General features: G+C 46.1%; 1 protein-coding gene across 2 annotated transcripts in view; it reads right to left on the bottom strand.

Moving 5' to 3' along the window:
- Nucleotides 1-7,017, bottom strand: part of DGKG (diacylglycerol kinase gamma) — a 212,003-nt gene extending 204,986 nt beyond the window's left edge. The window contains exon 1 of one of the 2 annotated variants that reach the window (XM_021708769.1): nt 6,825-7,017. The gene's annotated coding sequence lies outside the window, so the exon portion shown is untranslated. The remainder of the gene's footprint in view (nt 1-6,824) is intronic. The other variant, XM_008051124.2, reaches the window with a different exon arrangement.

Genomic DNA, 7,017 nt, shown 5'->3' with positions numbered 1-7,017 from the left:
CCATCATATTCTCCCCACCATCAAAACTACCACCGCCGTCACCATCAACATCACTATCATCACCACCATCACCGTCACCCCCCTCACCATCATCAATATCAACACCATCACTACCATAATCACCCCCAACCCCATCACCATCATCACCCCCCCACCACTATGATCACCATCACCACTACAGTCACCACCACCACCACCACCACCACCACCACCACCACCACCACCTTCATGGCAAATACAGTTGTATTTTTTTAATGGGAAAATAATTTATTAAAATTCCTTAACTAGATGGATTGATGTTAGTCACAGGAAACATGCTGGAATGGGGATGTAGACTGAGTTTTTAAGGCTGAAACTGTGATCCCTAGAAACACACGTGGATTCATTAAAATCATGTCAGACCATAAAATTGCTTCTTTGATTAGGTTAATGGATAGCTGATCAAGGAAATACCAGTGAGAAAGAACACCTATACTTTATCAAGAAATTTGATAAGATTCTTCTGATAATCTTTTGGAAAAGATGGAGACATATGAGCCGAATGATAGTACAAGAGGTTGAATCAATTTTCTAAAAGAATGATGCTTAATTATTGAACAGCATCAATCTGTTCAACATCTATCTTTCAAGAGCTTATAGTGGAATGCCTCATAATCCTGTAATGTTCATTGTTTTTATTAATCACTTAGTTGAAGAGATCATGCTGATCAGATTCAGGAATGGCAGGAAGCTGGCTGAAAGGAACAGTAAATACGCTGGATGACAGAATCACAGCTAGAAATATTTGAGAAAGCTGCTGAGATAGACTAAATTAAATACAATGAAATGAGGAAAAACGCAAAGGTTCTGTATTTGCACTGATGACAGGTGTCATCTGTACAAGCATGGGGTGGGAGTAAGGGCATGGCAATACAGTTCCAAAGTAAGTTTAAGAGAATTGGGTTGCCTCCATTGATACTAAGCTCAACAGGAGTCAATGGAATGGGCTACTTATTAGGCCTTAAAGGGTTTTAATAGAAACAGAAAATAGAATAAAGAAAGTGGTGATTTCAGTCTTTTCGGTGCTGATGAAGACTCCCTTGAAATTTTGCACTATATTATTTTTTCCTAAAGAAAACTGGAACAAGAGTGGTGATAACAGTGAGGACACTGGAGCAGATGGCCAAGGAGGCAGGGCAGAACAGTGGAAAGGGCACTGGCCAGGGAGTGAAGAGCCAGGTTACACCACTAATGAGTTGTGAGATCCTGGCCAAGCCAGTTCCTCCTGGGAGTTGGTGACAGGACTCCCCGAGGAGAACATATAATGATGGTGGGTGGCTGGCCTTCTCTCCTAGGTTTTGGTCCTCTGGTCAGGCCATACTACAGAGGCAATTTGTTTTCCCTACTGCATATATCCAAGGACAAGTTCTCTTGAGCCCTTAGCAAAATTTTGCACTCTTGAAATGCCATTCACATTCGCAAATTACATCAATTATTTCCTTTGGAAAGCCTTCAAAATCCCTTTTCTTTGATTTCCTGGGAAGCCAAGATAGTGGTAATTCCTCTTCACAGCACCATACACAGCAGTTGTTGAGGTACTAAAGCAAAAGGCCTAAGAGAAAAGGCTTTGAAATCATATGAAACTAAGTTTAAAACTCAGTCTTTCCTACCACTTTTGTGACTATAGGTGAAGTATCCCAGTTTCTGAGACTCAGTTTCCTTGTCTTTGGGGTGAGGTTAATACCAGGCTTGTAGTGTCATGATTACTAAGTGAGACAATGCACATATAAAATATAGCACACTATGGGACACAGAGTAGATGAGCCCAATAAATGCAATAGCTAATATTTCTACATTTATTAGTGCCATCCCTCCTTTTCTTTTGCCCCCTCATCTCCTCTGGGCCAGGCTAGTACAGAGGATACGGTGAAAAATGAGACATAGACACACCTCTTGCCTGCATGGAGCTTACACTCTAAACAGCACATTCCAGTTGAACTTTTTGCAGTGATGGAAACGTTTTATATGTGCAATCCCCAATATGATAGCCAGAGCCGCATGCAGCATTTTTAAGCACTAGATATGTGACTAGTGCGACTGAAGAACTGCATCTTAAATATCATTTAATTTTAATGAATTAAATGAACACAGAAATAGTCACATATGAAAACAAATAGCACAGCTCTAGACACTTGGGTACATTTCTGAGACTGACCAACCTGAGTAAAATAAAGATGCATGGAAAAAATACACATAAAGCAGCTGGTACAGGACCTAGAAAATTCTTTGATTTGTTCATGAATCATATTAAATTGTTGACTACGTATTTGTACTATCTCAAGTGCTGGTGATATAGGGAAGAATTAGGCAGAGTCTCTGCCTTCAGGGAGCTCACAGTTCAGTGGGGGATACGCAAATAAGGGGTGTGGTTTCACCACAGTAAGCTAAGTCTGAGCACAGGTGCTATGGGTATGGCTAGAGCCCTATAGGATTGGGCTTGCCTGAAGGACATTGTATGAGTAGATCTGAGTGGGGGTTCAATTGATATTTATTCCATTTACAACAGATTATATTCCGGAGCGCCAAAACTCACTGCTAGACCATCACAGCTCTAGGAAAAACTCACAGCTAGAGTCAAGTTGTTTTCTTCTAAATTGCCCCTTTGTGTGTGTGTGTATGTGTGTGTGTGTGTGTGTTTTTTGTATTGCCTAATTCAATCTCTTTTTTGCCAGTCACATTTTATTCCACCAGAGGACATTATTTTGATGATATATATAATCTTATTTTTTAATTGTGTTTAAAAATTAAATTAAGCTAATTCATTAATTTCAATTTATCTTATTTTAAAGAAAGATGTAGGGTACAATTCAGGATTAGGTCCATAAGTGGCCATCATTTTTTAATTGTTTTATTAGTAGTTACTAAACTTGATTTTATTTATTTATTTGTTTGTTTTGGTCAGATACACTTTGTTACTTATAAAGTGACAGCAACTCCCACTGCACAGGTGTTTGGTTGTGGAATGCTGATATTTGGTGTAAACAAATTACTCCATGAATCTAGCCAATGTGTGAAGAAACTCTAACTGATTGGTTGAACTTGCTGGATTTGGTTGTGACAGGGATGCACATTCATAGGAACAAGGGTTGTTACCATTACTTGCATGACGAATGGGATGGCATATACATTTATGTCATTTACACGATCGTTTGATTTGTTCAAAGTTAATATGTGACTTTTAGTCAGAGAATTTTGCAGCAGTTGCTCACAGAAAAATAGGTATCGTTTTATATTTATAATCATTCCTGTGTGTATAAGGCAGGATGCGATGTGTGTTTTCATCTTCCAAGAGGCTAGGGGATGCTCATGCGAAATGGCTTGGTCGTGTGAAACCTGGCCTATCTAAATTCCTAAGGGCCACCTGCTTTGACAATGGCAAAGTTGCCTCTGATGAATGGAATCATAAATTGGACAGCCCTTTTGAGAAGTGGCTTCTCATACATATTAGGAGTCTTAAAACATTCATGTCCTTTGGCCCAGTGATCTACTTCTAGGAATCTATCCAAAGGAGTAATGGGAAATGTGTGCAGTAGACTTTGTCCGGATTATTTGTAGTTGCTAAAGACAGAAAGCCACTTAAATAGCGAATAGTGTAATAATATGCAGCCAGGAAAATGATGTTTATGAAGGACTTCTTCCTCAACACTGGGTAAGAAAAAAGCAGAGACTCAGCAACCACACTGTGGAGTAAGGCAGCCTGAGTTCGAACCCTAATTCTGCCACTTACTAGCTGTATGACTTGGGCAAATCACTTGAACACTTCAAACCCTACATAAAGGCTACATTTTAAAAATGGCCAGACTTGGTGCCTCAGCCTGTCATCCCAGCACTTTGGAAGACCAAGATGAGTGGATTGCCTGAGCCTGCGGGTTCAAGAGCCACCCCGGCAACTTGGCGAGACCTCATCTCTACAGTTAAAAAAAAAAAAAATTAGCCGGGCATGGTAGCATGCGCCTATAGTCCCAGCTACTTGGAAGGCTGAGGTGGAAGGATCGCCGGAGCCCAGCAGGTCGAGGCTGCGGTGGCCGGGAGCGTGCCACTGCACTCCAGTCGGGTGACAGAGTGAGACTCCAACTCAAAAAAAAAAGAGGTTGATAACAGTAATACCTACCGAAGAGGGACTTCTGAGAATTAGATGACATAATGAATATACAATACCTAATACCATACAAAGTACCTTTAATAAGTAACCAATAAACACCGACTTTCTATGGATTGTATGATTTCAAGGCATAATAATAGATGGGAAGGAAATATGCCAATATATTAGTAGTGTGGGATCTAGGTGGTAGAATTATGGGTTGTTTACTTGATTCTTTGTGTACTTTTCAAATTTCCAAATTTTTATACTTTTTTTTTTTGAGTTGGAGTCTCGTTCTTGTTGCCAGGCTGAAGTGCAGTGGCATGCTCATGGCCACTGCAGCCTCTACCTGCTGGGCTTAGGCAATTCTTCCACCCCGGCTGCCTTCTGGGTTATTTGGCCAGAAGAGCCTCACACATGCACAGCCTGACCCTCAGGGTTGGAGGGATCCTTGCCATCTGTTGGGGTCCAATAGCTGGAACTATAGACACATGCCACCATGCCCGGATAGTTTTCGTGAGTTATCGTAGAGATGAAATTTCATCAAGTCATCCAGGCTGGCCTCAAACCCCAAGGCTCAGACAATTCTCTTGCCTCAGCCTCCCAAAATGCTGGGATTACAGGCTGAGCCACCGCGCCTGTCCAATTTTTATACTAAAATTACTTTTATTCTAAAAGATCATGTCATAGTGATATAATACAATAAGATATTTTTGAAAAGAGTTTTGCTTCAAGGAAATGATACTTCCCTTGCCTTCTTCCCCTTCCCTTCCAGGGGAGGAGGGAGCAATCACGTCCCCCTACCCTCATCATCAGGAGAGGGAAGGGCGGCTGCCTTCTGGGTTATTTGGCCAGAAGAGCCTCACACATGCAGACCCTGACCCTCAGGGTTGGAGGGGTCTTTGCCATCTGTTGATGATGTTGTGAGGGGAATTGAGTCGGGGAGGCAGAAGCTGGACCAGACCATCTTAGGAGTTACGCCTATCTCTGAGAGTCTAGATTCCAAAACACTCTGATGTTTGCCGTCTTCTCCCCATGTCTAGGTTGGTCCAAACCAAACACTACATAAGATTCTAAGGTGGAAAAGACTCATCTACTAGCTTCCCAGCCCCAGACCCTTCTCAGAAAAATACCTGAAATCGTGCCTAGAGTGCTGGGCATCAATAATAAGGGTGATCGGCAGAAAGGACTTAGATCAGGAGTGTAACAGGAAGTTAGCTCAGTTGCAGCCACTTTATTTACTGAGCATAATTTTTATTTGGAGTGCTCTGGCAATGATAGCCTTTTAAACATGACAAACGGCAAAGCACCTTCCCACGGTAGGACACCTGCCTGGAACGAGAGGAACATATAACACAAAGGGATGTGTGTTCTTGGGTACATCTGTGACCAAAACTTGACATTTATCCCCTATGACCTCACGTCCTTCACTGACAAGCTGCCTATGTTCCGGCAAGTGGCTCCTTGAGCTGTATCTCATCGACAAAGAATCAATTTCTAACACCGAAACCAAAGTTGCTCCCCCGTCCCCCCCAGACCAGAGGGGCAGTTTCCAGCCCCAGGTCCTGACAGCTGTTCCTTATCATGACACCCAGATTCGAGGTGCGTTCCCCCAAAATAAAGGAATGACAAACAACCTTTCCAGCCCCCCCCCGATACCCCCCCTCCCCCGCGAGGTCATCGTATGTTAATGGAGCCTGGGAGACCGCAGCTCAGCGCCCCGAGAGCGCGCCCACGGGTTCGCAGCGCTCCCGCGCACCACTGCGGCGCAGCACAAATCACCTGGCGCCGCAGCAGACCCTCCTGCCGCGGGGGCCACTGGGGAGGGGTCTCGACAGCCACCTCGAGTTCCGCGGCTGGATGGCTCACGTCGAGAGCTGTCTTCTCGCTCTCGGCCCACGCTTCCCATTGCAGTGGTGGTGGGAATGAGGGCAGAGCCTCTGAATCACCTGTAGGGCTTTCTAGAAGTCCACAGCCCACTCCCCACATTCTGTTCCTCTCGTTCAGAGGAAGATAATCTCAGGGTGCGGGACAGGTGGAGTTTGCGGAAGCCGCACAGGTGATTCGGGATGCGCACACCTCAAGATACAAACACACACGGACACATCCTGTGACTCCGAGACCAAACAGGTCGGCCTTAGATCCTCGTCCTGACCCTCCCCGCCTTAATTCGCCAAGGTGTCCGTGCTCTCCAGCTTTCCTTTGAGTCCCCTGCCCGCGGGCTTTGTGGAGTGCCCTAAAGTCCTAGAACCCGGCTGGACTGCCAAGGGCCGTGGCGCCCAGACATTAGGAAAAGCGTTCCCTGCTCCCCGCCGCCGGTGTGCAACCTGGAGCGCGAACTGGACAGTCAGGCGGGAGGCAAGTCCACAAGGGAGAAATCCGACCAGTTGCTTCAGCAAACTGCCTGGAGCAAGGCTACCTCTCGCTCGCACAGCTTTGGGGCTTGGGGGGAGAGAGGTCTCACAACCGCCGAAGGAGCCGGCGCCCCACCCCGTGCCCTTCCCGTGCCCGCACCCCTCTAGTGGGGCATCCCTTCCTGCAGGGCTTTGCGGCAGGTGGCACTGTCGGGTGGGCGCAGTGGCCTTGTCTGCAGCCCCTTCCCCGGCCGCAGGACTGGCTCCCGTTTTGCCCTCCTTTTCCAAGTTCCTGCTGCCCGCGCCCCGAGAGCGGGAGACCCCCTGCGCCGCACCGGCCGTGGTCTTACCTCACCATGCAACACTTGGTTGCGCGGTGGCCCGGGGCGCTCTTTCCTCGCGGCTTATTCCCTTACTTGGGAGGAAAGAGGAACCGAGAGACTGAAGGGGGACCGAAGCTGGCGTCTGGGCGTCTTCCCGCCCGCGCAGCCCTCTCGGGGGAGGAGGTGGCAGCTGGAGTGGGCGCCGCGGAGATCAGGCGGC

The sequence above is a fragment of the Carlito syrichta genome, unplaced genomic scaffold, assembly GCF_000164805.1.
Source record: "Carlito syrichta isolate Samal-C Ts95f unplaced genomic scaffold, Tarsius_syrichta-2.0.1 Scaffold63716, whole genome shotgun sequence".
Lineage (NCBI taxonomy): Eukaryota > Metazoa > Chordata > Mammalia > Primates > Tarsiidae > Carlito > Carlito syrichta.
Note: the sequence above shows the minus strand (reverse complement) of the source record. Positions and strands in the feature narration are given on the sequence as shown.